Raw genomic sequence first — 15,627 nt, 5'->3', positions numbered from 1 at the left:
CCCATTTCTCCACATGACACTGTTTAGTGCGCGAGGGAACGCAAAAAAAATGTTGATTGCACAATAAAACATAAAAACGGGGGAGAGCGCTGCGCCCTGCCTCCTGGTGTGAGGGGACAGGGGTATTTAGTGCACTACTTAGCCTATGACATGTGCTGTTAATGTCTGACCTCTTGTGGACAATGAGGCGCACTGAGGTGAGCAGTAATGAGCGTAATGAGATCCTGCAGCCAGAGGTGCAGGGTGTTGGCTTCTGCTTTTATTTACAGTGTGAAGTTTTATTTGCATTTTATTTTTTATTATTTATTTTTTGCTCCCAGTGGTGAAAAGTGAATTTACACCTGTATCAGATTCACCACACAGTGACTTTAATAAACGTGCAGGGATTTATTTTGCACAGAAACCCCCTTTAAACACGTTCACTTACAGTAAGTGCAGGAAAATTTGGTGCTTCTTCGGTGCAAAGGCACAGGAGCAGGTAATTATCACTGTTTGAACTCATGCAACATGGCATAAAGATGGTTATATTAAGTGGCACTGGAAGTTTTTTTAAATTTCCAGAGGAGTAACCATGAGAGAGTAGCAAGCAGCATGAGTGGCATTACAATCAGCTGCTTGTATGTTGAGCAAAGTGGGGACTCCAGGGAAGAGCCCGCTGATGGGGAAAGTTGACACCAGCGCTAATGTGCTGGTCTCATGTCTCCAAGTGTCTCCAAAACAATGTAAACCTTCCTTCCTTTATTCCTTCCTGCTGTAGTCTGAACCCTGGCATTAGGTACGGCTGGTTGCAAATACAGTGTTTATCAAAGCCTAATGCAAGATGCCATTCATGTTGGAATATTAAGACAACATTTGAATTACACAACAATATATTCAACATATAGATAGATTTAGGAAAGACAGTGCTTCTTACTTACCTTATTTGTAATGAATTTTCTGTACTTGTAAGAGAGCCACAGATGACAACTTTCTCTAAATGTTTTAATTATATTAAGATGCATTGTTCCCATTTGCACTGACTGTGAGTGCCTTTGTTTTGTCGTCTTGTACTGCAGCCTATAACTGAGAGAATATAGCTTCTGTGGGATGATATTACATCTGGCTCTGACTCATGCTGCATTTCCCGTTATGTCCGTTTGTTTCTTTTTAAAGAAGAGGTTTGGTGTCTCCAGAACTGTCCACAGCACTATCTGAACTGAATCTGTGAATGGTTTCCATCTCTTCTTTAGATTGCACAAATCATTTGCATCAAATACATCAGACTGAGCATACAGTTACAGACAGAGCAGGCCGCCCCAACGCCATCTCTCAAGAGTGTAAACAGCCTTGGGTAATAAACCAAATAAAGTAGAATGAGAGTCAATTGACAGAAAAGGTTCCTTTCGCTGATAAAAGCGAAGATGAAAACATGTCGTATGCATTTTGCCTCGGGGAAGAGTTGTTTTTATCCACACGGAGTGCAGAGCGGTTTGCTTGCAAGCTAAGCCATCTTGATGTCATATGGCCACCGCTGTAATTATTTGGATGCTTTGATGCACCTCCACGGCCAGAGTGCCAAGAGAGCGTGTTCCGAGTCTGAGTAGGTGACACTTGAAATACACTGTATGAATATGAATTCCTGACTGTGCTCTGCATTTACAAACAGCTGGATTTGGTGCCAGAAAACTCTCCGGTGATTGTGGTGCCAATCACTCGCGCCGTTTGAACCGAGGGACCGATGTGAAAAAGGGGAGTGACGTGAATAAAAGCACCTCTGTCTGTGTCTCTTTCATTCAGACTTTGTGTGTCAAGCCTCCTCGCACGCTGCTCGTTTATTCTTGTTACCTCGGCGCAGACGAAACGTGTCAAACCCACAAATCAGACCGATGCCGGTGTGAACTTGTACCCTAAGGATGCATGTAGTTAGGCCACAAAGTCTTATTTTTTTTGGTTCTTGCTTGCAGCCATCTATGTTCTGAGTCTAATTAAACTATGTGAGCCCACCTTTGTAAATCAGCATGTAAAATATTTTAGCAACACTGCTGGGGTTTGGTTCCTAAAGAGGATTTACTATAAATGTCCACAGTTGTGGTAGCTTAAAATGCTTTGGATAAAAGCCAACACCAATTGGGAAATTGGTACAATTTTCATGCAACACTTCCTTACACAGACAATGAAGCTGAACCATTAGATGGCAGCCCAGCACTTTTTTGTAAGGCTGAGAACCTCATGCTTCTGCACCGTCCACTGGTGTCCTGTGTATCAGTGAAGAACAAAATCTCAACCCGCCATTGCGCAGAGCTCCTTTGTGCATAATACTGTCCATAAAGTGAGATCTAATCTTAATGAACTGTGGCTTATAGATCGGATCCACCACTCTCTTGGGCCTTTCATCAGAAAGAACCTCTGGGGTCAGCCATTTGGGCACTGATGTTACAGGAAATACATATCAAAGGGGACTTTGAAGTCAAGCAACTTAGACCGCACAGTAAACCTAAAAGTGAGCTGTGAAGGAATAAAAGTCATACGGCGAGTAACAAGTCTCAAGGTCGGTAGACTTCCAACGACTCTATTTTAATGTTTCACAGAAGGTTAAAAAAACTGCTGAATTTCTAATCATGGGCAAAATATTCCTTTAGGAGCAGGTGATACCCCAACCTTGACTTCTGCGGGCGGCCGAGTTTCACCCGGAGCCGACTGGAACTGCCTCGAGACTAATGTCACACCCCTGACTTGAATTACAGAAAATCCTATTGGACTCTCCGACAAACCTGCTTTTTTTTCCTCCATAAAACCTTCCATGATACCCAATAAGAAATGTATGAGATGCCTTGACACACCCAGACACAACTTGGCTGTGTGCAGCAGTCTGCAGACACAATTTTTCACGAAAGAAAAAAACAAAAGAAAGGAAAAAAAAACACTCTTCACGCTCCTCGTCGTTATGTAGTTGTTGCCTCTTCCTCATCATGTGCTCAAGTGTCCTCAACAAGTGGCGGATTTACCTCCTGATTGACTGTCTCCATAACAATCACAGGGATGATTGGTTCATTTAAAAGTGTTTTGAAGAGCCTCGTGTCCTATCTCCTACTTCCTGTACTGCTGGGCTCCTTCCGAGCCGTAACAGTTACTGCTCAGTGGAATGTGGAAATGTGTTGTATTGGACTTTTTCCCTCCTTCACGGTTATTGCTTTTTTTGGATTTGTGACTCAAATCCCCTTGCTCTATTTTGAGTGATCTATACATATGAATGAAGATTTATGCCTGAGAGCTCAATGTGCCGGTATTATCCAATCAAACTGGGCCGCTCAGTGGCTCCTGAGATTGCATTAAAGTGTAATATCAATGCGGCAATCCTCGGGATATTGCCACTTTGAAATACCCAGGGTCCCCTCTGATGCTATAGCCGCGTGTTATGATCAAGGGGATTTGTCTGTTTAGGTAATATTTCATGTAGGAGATTGCTTGGGTAAATTAATGAAAAGCTGACCACCATGTTTAATGTATTTTATCAGTGATTGGATGGAGAGAGAAAAAAATCCAAGCAGTGCAGGTGACCTAAAAATAAACAAATAAAAGCAAGACGAAGAACCGGACTGCGATCTGTCTCTGTACAGTGAATTAAATACAACAGAGTCCCTGGAACTTGTTTCCCGTTGCTAAAGAAACCATGTTTATGTATTTGAACGTCTCACCTTTGGACCTCATAAACATATTTTATTGTTCCGATTGCTTGCAAAATTGCAGGGTTCACTTGTCGACGTGGCCCGCCATCTCCCAGCAGCCGAACTCCCCGGGGAGGCGCTCTGCTGAAGCCGAACGCAAACATTTCTGAGGCTTTAGAGCGTTTGCCACTGATGTGAAGAAAGAGAAGTAAAATCTTCAGCCCTGCAAAGCGCTCCCTCTGAGGGGTTCTTTAACAAAAAAAAAAAGGTCATGTTCTCATGAGTTGATGAAGCGCATTCCGCGGCCAGAACACAGACACTTTTTTATTATTGTTCCATCGCAAACCATACACTTAATAAAGGCTTTCGATTTCTTTCTGTCAAGGAGACTGCCTTGAACCTCTGTGTTTTTATTTTTTCCTACCAGGGTAAAATTCTTGTTTGGCGTACAAATGCTCGGGGCCCAAATGAAACCTTTGGTGAGCAGAGCACTCAGACCCCCCTGAGATCTATCCCTCCACATGTTGACTGTCTATTCTATTCTGCTTGGTTTTTCAACTCAGTGTGTGGTTGGGCTCTAAAATGAGAAACGCAGACATTGAGGCAATGCGAGACAGCAGCTTTGATGTTATGATTATACTATTATTTTATACAGCTGCCCAGCGCTATTTCATACAGTAATGATTTTTGTGAGGAGAAAAAACTAAACTGACATTGGCACATTTGTCCTTTTTTTTTAATCCCCCTGCAGGAAAATGGCTTTTTTAGCCTGCAATTTATCCAATTACGGATTTACAGCAGTGCAAAGTCGACCATATGATACAGCCTAAGTCTATTTTTCAACCTTTGGAGCAAATCCAATCATTCCAAATGGTTGCTGATGGTAATAATTGCAACAGCATTGTATTGATCTAGTGGGTCCAGGGAATGGAAACAAGCAAAGCACACAGAGAAAAGGAGAGGGTTCTCCGTGTGCACAATAACATTTGGTTTGTTTATCTGGCCTTTGTGAAGATGTAATGGTAAAGTATTAAGATGAAGTACAGGCTTTATCGGCTGCTAGTGAGTAAAATACCCCCACTGATGTCCCCAGTTCCTTCATTTAATCTTTGAATGTTGTAAAAGTAAAGGACTCCTGTGCCTTCTATAATCCAATATACCTGTGAAACATCTGTACACAGTATGTGCAATAGCTTGATCTTAAAGAAAGCTTTGTTAGCACTGCCTATGCACAACGAGTCCAGTCAGCAAAGATCTCAATTTACTGCAAATTGGCCATTTAATACACGTTCATTTTAGAATTGTTTTATCTCCTTAAATTATTCTTTTTTTAATATATATGCATCTAATCTGTCAGTATGCTGTCAGCTGCTTTGCTTAACTTTAGCTAAATGGGCCCCACTTCCTCATAAGTAACCCTAAATGGTCTATAAGAATTAATTGATGGTTTTATTAATAGTTCATAAATCATATCCCAATACTTTATGGATCATTTGTAAGCCATTAATTGCAATAACTTTTGGGTTGCCAGGTTGTGGCAAATCCTCTTCAGGCATCAGACTTTTTATGGACTTTCAACAGACTGTTTGAACACTTCTAAATATAACATATATAAAATGTTTAGCTGTACGTCTGTATCGCAGCTACGCTGAGAGCTCTGCACTCTTTCACTGTGGCCGCCTCTCGGCTCATATGCAACACGGCTGCAGACTCTCGCTGACGCCATCGCTCTGCCTGAGCTCACCTATCAACTGTCTGATTATGTCACTTCAAGAAGGCTGCAGCTAGGCTGGGCGTCGAATCGGCTGTTGGCCTCTAATGCACTTTAAGCCCCAAGTGGCTGCAGAGTTTTATGTACCTGGCTGTATCAGAAAGCTATACAAGCTATGGGCTACCAAGCTGTTTTATTCCTCTGCTGCAGATCTGCTTGTGGCCATGCCCTGGATTGCGTTGGCTCTCCTGCTGCTATCTACCTGAAGTATTAATTGTGAATTTTATTTCACTTGCTGAGTTTATATTTATCTTGCTTGTCGCCTGACATGTGCATTATAGTGCTCTCATACTGCTGATTTATAAAGCTCTGGAATATGAATGTTCGTGTTTGAGGGGGATTCCTGCAAACTAGCGCCTCTTGTCGAGGGTTTTATTGTATATTGGCTTTAGGAATGTCACACACACCACATTTACATAATCATTTCACTCCAACATCAGCTTCAGAATCAAAACGGCTTTTGTCGCTGTTGGATAGGCAGTCAAAGTCACCTTTCCTCCACAGCCTTCATATTCGGCCAAGCATTTGGAGAAATATTTCAATTCAAAGCAATATGTTACAGCTTGCCTTTCTGTTCTTCATATCATAATTGCATCTTAACTACTGAGCTCCTGTTCTCAGACACACTCATTGCAAACCTTATAAGCTTATATCCATGAACTGATGGTCATCTGCTGCTTATCAGTGCGACATAACATTTCATAGAGGGAGATTATCTGCTCCTAGCTATGAATTTTTGTGAGTTTAATATGCTTAAGTTAGCAATTATCTGCTGCATAGCCGTCTCTGCCTGATGCTGCATATCAAGTGGGCATTTAGATTTATTGATCTTAATTCATTGCACATAGCTCTTTATACCAAGGAGTTTATGTATTGTATTTGTAAGGTTTGTGACTTCAAACCACACTGATATTCACATGTGAGACAGCCATCATTCTGTCACAGCACTTTCCAAGACTGGGATGTGTGTGCTGAGGTTCCCGAGCACACGTTCTCAGTGCAGCTTGTTAAAGTGTGTCGAGCAGAGCGGTGCGCTAATCAGGGGGAAAAAAAATATAAAAAAGGAGTGAAATTGCCACTCAAATGGAGGAAGCACTGTGAGATTCCTGGTAGAGGCAAGTTGAGTCGATTGTATTTGTATAACCCAGAATCACAAATCATAATTTTCCTAAAGGGGCTTTACAATCTGTACAGCATGCACCCTCAATCCTTAGACCCTCGATTCAGATTAGGAAAAACACCCCCTGGAAACACTGTTTGACAGGAAAAAAAGGAAGAAACTTCAGGAAAAGCAACATAAGAGGGATCTTTCTTCCAGGAGCAAAATATCACGATGTATACAAATTTTGATGCCAAAAATACAAACACATGCATATAATATTGAGTAGTATGCATCCAGGAGGACGTTAGGCAGCTTAAGGTGTCGCCAGATGTGAACCACACGACCTCCTGTCAACCATGGAGGCCTGGAAGGAGGACGGGCCAATCAAACACAGAGAAAGGAGAGGCACACAAACCCACACAGGGGGAAGAAGAGACAGGACAGCATGCAAACAAGGGAGAGAAGACAAGAAGCTGTGTCTCATGGAATGATGGTCCAGATCCAAGGATCTGGATGGACACCGACCGCCAGGAGAGGGAGAGAGGGTCCAGGACGGTCCAGCAGAGAGGAGCCCGAGTAAAGAGAGAGTTGAAGGTGGAGAAAACATGAGCGCGAGGATAGAGGAAGGATGGTGGTAACAGGGACAAGGCCTGAGGTATCGCAGAGAGCTCTAATTAAAAGTTAGGGCGAAAATATGAGTTTTTAGCTCAGATTTAAAGGCATCAACAGAGTCAGGCTGTCTGATATCAACAGGGAGGTTGTTCCAGAAGAAAATACGATGGGAAAAGGCCCTGCAGCCTGCTGACTCCTTTTTAACTCGGAGTACTGACAGGAGCCCTGTATTCTGAGAGCGTAGAGCACAGGATGGGATGGAAGGTGTAATGAGATCAGACCGATATGAAGGGCAGAGACCATTTACAATTTCAGAAGTCATCTTACAACGTATAGGCACTGTCCTTGTTGACGCTGTCAACGAGTCCTCCACCTGGAAGGAACTGAGCCAACTTCATGCAAGGCCAGAGAGGGCTATCACAGATAATCATATTCTCTCTCTGCCAATGACACCTCTCAGCCTCAGCCATTTCATATTAACATCTTTTTCTTTTTTTTTTTCAAGAATAGGCAAAATCACAGAGATCCTTTCGAGATGGCGACTTTTTCCAGCACCCACTATCGAATAACCAAGAGTGCTCGTGTGCGCACTTGAATGCTAAACTAGACAAGGGTACAAATGAGAGTGTTTCAGTGGCGCATGGGTACTGCATTCCAAACAGCTGACAACCATTTCACATAATGGCCCACGCTAAGGACAAGGTCTCCGATTCATTCTCATGTGAAGTGCCTTGTCTGAGTGATGGATAAGGACACATTAAAGACTGGTGTGTGATACATGTGACAAACAGTATTGGGGACCCGGTATAGAGAATGCAGAGGGAACATGAAGGTGGTGAATGAGGGCAGATAAATGTAATAAATGGAGCTAGTGGTGGGCCTGAGTGAGGGGGGCGGGGGGTCCATAGTAGATACTGTATGTACTCTTAAAACTGCTGATATGCTTCAATGAGTTTCATCACTGAATTTTAAGTGGTTTCGTCAGTGTTTAAAATGCATCGTATTGTATAATTTGAATAGCTAAGAATGCAAATCAATGGAGTGTAAAGTCAGTGGGTAATTAGACAGATAGGGTCCCTGGTGGAATAATGTCCAATTGTTTACTGGGATGTGGAGGGAATATAAGCCACAGTCGGGCAAATTAAACAGCATATGTGGACATGGATTGACACTTTATTCAAGGACAATAAACACGCAGCATTTGGCGAAAGCTGTGATTTCAGTCTCCCAGCACCTCTCGAAGTCTGGTCATGTTTGTGGTCTTGACATGCTGCTCTTCTGGGCAAACCCGTTAGAGTTAAACATAAAAAGTTAAGGTTTCCACCCTTCAAGCTCAAGGTCACAGAGAGCAGACAGCAGTTGTCCTGCACGGCATATTTTACATCATGGGGCTTTTCACTTCTCTGCAAAAAAAGGTTGTGCTTCTTTTATTTGGCAGAGCGGGAGCTGGAGAGCGGGAGAGATTGATTGAGCGTGCTTGAGCCACATGCGCTGCTTTTGTGTCTGGAGCTGCAATTTAGATTTAGAAGACAGAGGGGCTGCAATCAGGAAGAGGTGGTAATCAATTTTTCTTGTTTATGTGCGCGCGCGTGTTGCGCTCACAGCTGCAGAGGCCAGATCCACGGCCAGTGGCAAGTGAGATGAGCCTGTAATGATAACCAGCCTGCTTCCCGCCCTGAAACACAGACATGGCCCCGCTCTTCATTATACAGCCTCACTTTAATCACATGCTGCAGATTTTTCTTCATACCACAACATGCATATCTTATATATACAGTTTATTCATTTACTATGGTCATGGATAACTTATACGCAGGCAAACCAATTCAGAGAAGTGATCTCACCTTCTAGGAAAACGCTACAATTTTCTACAACAGCTAACAAAAAAGGGCATTTATGCATCACCAATATCAGAAAAAACCTGGTGTTTTCTAATGGATTCCTGTTCGTCACTGAATAATGAGGGGTTCTGTGCAGGTTGTTAGCCTGAACGTTTGCTCTCGTGCATGGAGGAGGCTTTTCAGAAAGTTTTGCTGAGTACTTCAATACAGCTCGAGGATAGCTGAGCCAGCTGGGTCCTCATTAGTTTTGAACAACACAACCGGTTTTTGGCGGGCACTGTTCGCGCCGAACATGTTTTCGCCGAGCACCGGGGCACCGTGAATGAGAGGGGGAAGACAGATGAGCGTGCACTAATGTGTTGGTTTTCACCTTGAACACAACATCCCTCTTCTTGACTAATTCTCAGGTTCAGGCGGCAACACGTGGTCAAAGCGCCGCTGCCTGGGAGAGAGGCACATGGCATGCGACTGCAAAGATCAATCACTAATTACATTCTACAATCCAACAGAGCTCAAACAGAGCGTCGAGCAAGGTATTATCATTGTGTCCATGGCAGGATCGAAATAAAGGCGAGAATTAGACAAAAATCAGCGCGCTGTACTAATAGCTCTGAGCAGTTTTAATGGAGCAGCGTTTGGATCGAACGGAGATCTTCGTCAGGCGTTGTCAAATCACCATCACAAAGCGGAACAACCGATATATAGACGAACGCATTCATCACTCGGGTGGTCGTGATCTGCACGATTGAGAGTCAATCCGCTTTCGAGCCGGACCAATCAGAGCGGGGGCCGCTCAGCACTTCCACTTCCACATGGGAGACAGAGCATGTCTCCATGAGGAGGGCAAGCACATGGATCAACTCATCAACATGGGAGCCAACTGCACATTGTGAGTCAAACAGATCACCCAGAAAAAAAATATTCTCACGAAAATTATAGAAGAAGTAGAAAAGTAGAAAAAAGCGATCGCCGCAAAAATATTTAGCAATACAAATGAGTTCAGCCCAGCGATTTGCCTGAAATTTGTATTGATACTTGCAACAGAACAGACAAGAAAAAAGAACACATTCATCACTCAGCTGATTGTGATCTGCATAACTGAGAGTCAGTCTACTTTCAGGCTGGACCAGACAGAGCAGAGCTGGACCACGCTATCTGATCCAATGGAAATGGAAATAAAAACAGATAAGTGGAGCGTTAAAAGGTGGAGCGTCTCGTCTGAGACACTGATTTAAGCTTCATGGTCGTGACTCCAAAGCGCGGACAAGGCGGGAAGACGTCGGGTGGGGGAGGCAGCTACGACCAGCCCAGCAGCCAGAGTTCAATGCTGGCATTTTACTGCAAAACACCGACATGTTAAATTCATATGTTTCATACCTGTCATATCAGTGTTTCTATGCTAGGTATCAAAGTGGGAGGAGGGGGTGGTGGTGGCGCCACAGCTAAGGAGAAGTCCGGACATTTTCCTGCCGTGTTTTGTGCCTAAACCTAACCAAACATCAACCACAGCATTGTCACAACACAGAACTGAAAATTTAAAGAGTAAAAAACGCTAAGTTTCAACATATATTGCAGAAATGTGCAAAGCCAACATTTATTCTGGGGATTGGGTGGTGTCTCCACGCTGCCTGAAGAGCGGGTGGCGCTGTGAGCCCCCCCTCAGTCTGCCATTAATCCATGCAACTGTCTGGAAGATGTGCTGTGGTGTGAGTAAGAGCACAGTTCCTCCATCTTTACAGCTGCGTCTCAAATGGATGGACTGAAAGCACAGCGGGGGAATGAACGCTTCTCGTGAGGGCAGGGGTACGAACAATATGTATCTGTCTCCGTAGCAGTGCGACACCAGCACCATACATTGCTGTCACCGTTCAGCACGGTGCCCATTACTGCTCATTTGCTCGGTAGGTCTCAATCACCCCGCTGATGTGCAATCTAATGTGACGGACAGAGCTAATGCAGAGATAAACCACTATAGGCTATAAAATGCGAGCACAATAATGTGAGCTCCCATGTGAGTCCCTGAAGCCAAGGCTCCCTCTCCTGCCTCTCATTATAGACTTGTGTGGTGTACACAGGGACAGGACAGGATGCGAGTGACACACACACACACACTACATAAACTGGACCGTGAAATAGGTGGGGTGCCTGCAGATTGGCTAGGAACGGTAGAGGTAGTTTATTTTGTGCGAGGATGAGATATGAGGAACTGATTTTCATTTAATGACCAGCTGTGTGATGTGGACTCATATAGACCCATCTAAAAACATTGGCTTTCACACAGTGGAGGTGGTGGGGGCGGGGGTGGGGATCAGTATGCCCACCTTCAGCTGGAGGAAGGATAATAAGATCTGGTTCCCACTGACATGAATGGGAAGATTTGTCACTGAGGATCGGCGGGAGCAGCCTTTGAGGAAAAGGAGTGATCTCACACCACTGATGGAGGGTCTGAAAGCTGCTGCTTCCATTCAACCTCACCATGTATGAGCCCTCATTACATCAAAAAGACTGGAGTTGTCCATTTACAGTCAAACATATCATTATATGTCATATCATTATGACAGTGGTGGTCTTTTTTTTTTTTAAACCTCTACAACAACAAATTTCTTTTGGCCTCTTGGGGGCAGCAGAAATAAGTTGTAACTACAGCATTAACGTATATATGAATATGGTAGCAAACATCTACTTATATACATCTTTTAATTGGAGTCGTGTTTCTGTCAACCTGGCGATTGTAAGCCCAATAATCACACTCTTTTACCTCTGTTTTTGGTCTCCACCACGTGACTCCTTTTCACATTATTAATGTAAAAATACTGATTATAGCCACTTTAAATATTATACTGTATAATAATCATGCAAATGATCAAGTGCCTGTCGACTGTGTCGCAGTTCTATCCCTGCTGCATTTACTCATTTATTTGCTTGCTAAATTATTTTTTGTATCCTTAAAGTGTACGACCTCACACACCTGAGTGTGTTCCCATGGACAGGGTCAGAGCAACTCTCAGTGAGATCGGCACAATTACTCTCCATTAAAAAGGCATTTTATTCTGCTTAGTGACATTAATTATGAGTTTGACCTTCTGGGGATGTTGTATTATTTTTGTTACATCCAATGAACTCGTGTAACTCAAACAATTATTTCACAGCTATAACTGTTTCAACACTTGCCAGAATACGAATATGATTTTTTTTTTTTTTTCCTGATGCATCATGCTTGTATTGTTGATAAAAAATTCAAGGTCTAGGTCGAGGGTTGCACCGTTTTTGTGTATTGCATAAATAAAATCCTGCAAAGCCGCGGTCTGCCGATAAGATATAAATATGCTTGAGTACAAAGATTTCCTGAGCTGTTGCCTCTCATGACAGTCCTCAAAATTCTAAGTAGGTATGCAGCCTCTGAGTCAGAAGTGCAAATTTTTCTCAAAGGATGTCTACTGAAATGAATAATAACAAAAACGCATGAAATTTGTAAACAGGCTCACCCATCCTGTGACCCTACCCGGCACAGCAGAACCGCTCCTCACTGGTCAAAATCTAAGAACATTTTTAGAATTCATTAATAGTCAGCTCATACGCTAAAATGTGGTATTTTCAACTCTGCTTTTAGAGGAGCTTGAAGAGCTGCTGCGATAACTGACCAATACGTTTGCATAAAACTTGTTTGGCATTAAAACAGCATAAAGTAAAATCACGGCGGGAATGGAAGCTAATGTTACTGCAGAATATGCATTCCAGCATTCAGATCAAAGCGGAAGTAGATGCAGCCATAACATCAAAGCTTGACTACGCATCTGTGCGTGTTTGTCTTCTTCGTGTGCAAACCGTCGAATCGCAGCGCTTAAGTACCAGCAGAGCAGATGAGGGGCCTTGATTGTGGTTTCCCGTCAGTCTAACTTAAGGAGCAGACTTGTCCCTTAACAAGATTACTTTACCTTGATCTAACGGATTTGACTCTTGAGACAAAGCGATCTGGCTGCATCGGTTCCTTTGTGGGAAGAGCATAAACACTTTGTCACCGCCCCGAACAGACAATCGCAGACCTTTACTCTCACTGTATTTCCTCAATTTGTCATAGCAGAAAGGAGTCCGCCCGCCCTCCTCTTCCTCCTGTCTGAATTTTTCTCACATTTATTCGTCTCTCTCCCTCCCTCCCACTCACCCTCAGACACATCAACAAAGTCTGTGTGACTTTCCCACGGGTGCACAGTGCAGTTTGCTTCAAGTTTATGTTGCAAGGCTATTCCATTTGGCAGTCACTTAATGACGACCCCTCCCCTCCTCCGCCCGTGTCTGCTCTGTTCAGCAGGTTAGATTGCAGACCATCAGGCGGAGGCACCGACTGTCGTTGCAGAATGACAGCGTCCTGACCAGCCAGGTTCCTTTGAAGCCGATGCCTCCTGGTCCGCCCCGGGGTTGTTGAGGCATGCAGGAGTCAGCCATAGGTGGAGGAGTCCTGCAGTACTTCAGCTCATTTTGATTAATGGACCTCTCTCTGCCCCTGAGTGAGCAATTATCAGAGGGTAGGCAAAGTCGTTCATCACTGTAACTGAGCAGCAGGTCTCTTCCACTGTCGAAAGTCATACCTGCAGGGCGAGGGGTCTACGTCCACATCCCCCACCCCCACCTCCTCCCCTTCAACCAGTCTACTGCCTCACGTTTGACCAGGAGGGTCAGTCTGCAGAGGGTCAGAGAGGTGAAGGCTTCCGGTTGCACGGCGTGCAGACATGCTTACCAGCAGATCAGATTTCCCCGTGGCAATTATTTCGCTGCTGCCTGGGCTCTCTCGCCTTGATCAAATTCAAGCCTGCACCTGCACGTTATTGCGAGATCAAGTTCCTACTCAGTCCTGTGGCACCGAGCCTGGAATTCACTTAGTCTTTGCAACATGACTGACACGTGCTGTGAGCAACCATTGTACTGTAGCTGTTAGTGGATGTGTTCAGCATACTAACAGGCCTTCACGGGCTGAAAGGAAGGCTACAGTTTTTCAATTAAAACCAACACAATCATTGTGAATTGCTACAGTGTCTGAATAACTTGAATCACCACTAACAATAAATGCAGCACTTCATCTGGTGCTTTGTGAATGAAGTGCCTCAAATATTAGCTGTCATAGAAGCTCCAGTACAGTTTATTAACATGTTAGCTCAGGTATACAATTACTTTTACTTTGAAATGACTTAATAGCAGAAAAGGTGAAATAATCACTGCGGACACAGAGAGGATGTGTTTAAACCAGTGAAACTTCTACTTCACTACTTCTCAAAGGGACATATCATACTTTTTACTCCACTATACTAATTTGATGAATTTAGGTATCATTTGCTTTTCAGATTCAGCTTTTATAAAGAAAACATGTGATCAGTTTATAACATATAACAGTAACACCGTATAGATTAAACCACGAACAGTAGAGATGAGTTAAAAATAGCTTCCCATTGATGAACGATAACAATAAAAATGCTACTCAGACATTAATGAAGAACACATAATAATAATAAAACACTCACAGGGGCCATTTTGACGCATTATAAGAAATGGTAAGTACATGTAGCTGGTAATGCTTGTGTACTTTTTCCATTGTAGTAGCTCTACTTTAAATGTCCAGTGTGTAGGATTCAGAGGGATCTATTGGCAGAAATGGGAAATGATAATCATTATTGTGTTTTCATTGGCGTATAATCACCTGAAAATAAGAATAGCTGTGTATTCTTTACCTTAGAAGGAGCTCTTTTTGTCTACGGAGAGCATGGGTCGTCTTCACAGAGTACGCCATGTCGCACTGCCATGTTTCTACAGCAGCCAAAGAAGGACAAACCAAACAAAATTGGGTTTATAGCAGCCACCGTAGGGAAGGGTGGCCTTCCCTGCACCCGCTAGATGCCACAAAATCCTACACACTGGACCTGAAGGATCTGAAAACTTCTTCCACCCTGGGTTTAAATGCACATTATATGACCTTACCGTGCGCCTGCATCAACAGATTAAAGAGCACTTGATCGCTGACATGCGATCAATCGCGTCATGGTAGAGCATGTCTGTCAGCTCATAACAGACTCGAAGCAGACACGACTGTGAGGTGTGCACAAACAAGACACTTCACACTCGCTCTCACACTCACACAGAAAAACACACCTACAACAGCAGTGACCTTACTACTGTTAGTGTCCATTACTGTGACTGACAGTTGGCTCCTGAGGTTTTGTTAGTATTCAGTGGAAACTCTGACCCTTCACTCATGCAGAACTTACACCCACCCAGTATCTTACAAATCAAAACACATATTTTTTAAAATTCTTTCTTGGCTATCCACTTCCCCCAGCGCAGCATTTTAGAATGCACTGTACTAATTCTGCATTACACCGCGATGCTCGCATTTGAGCTGGGAGGACGTGCTTACAGAAGTGGAAGTGGGGACCGTCTGATTGCTGGACCCATTTCGCTGATTGCTATTGCACACCTGTAATCCAAAATCCCCTCACCCACTGTTAAAAATACAATTAACAAAATAATTGCTCCTCCCAGAGACCAACAATTTACCTGCAAATTACCCGACTCTATTGGTCAATTACCAGTTTGTCTTCAGGCTGACCCCAGCGGCTAATGGCTTTGGAGTGAAGCCAGAATCTGATTTCCTTTTAACGCTGTCTAATG

The sequence above is a fragment of the Chelmon rostratus genome, chromosome 17, assembly GCF_017976325.1.
Source record: "Chelmon rostratus isolate fCheRos1 chromosome 17, fCheRos1.pri, whole genome shotgun sequence".
Lineage (NCBI taxonomy): Eukaryota > Metazoa > Chordata > Actinopteri > Chaetodontiformes > Chaetodontidae > Chelmon > Chelmon rostratus.
The sequence above is the reverse complement of the archived record's forward strand: the minus strand, read 5'-3'. Positions refer to the sequence as shown.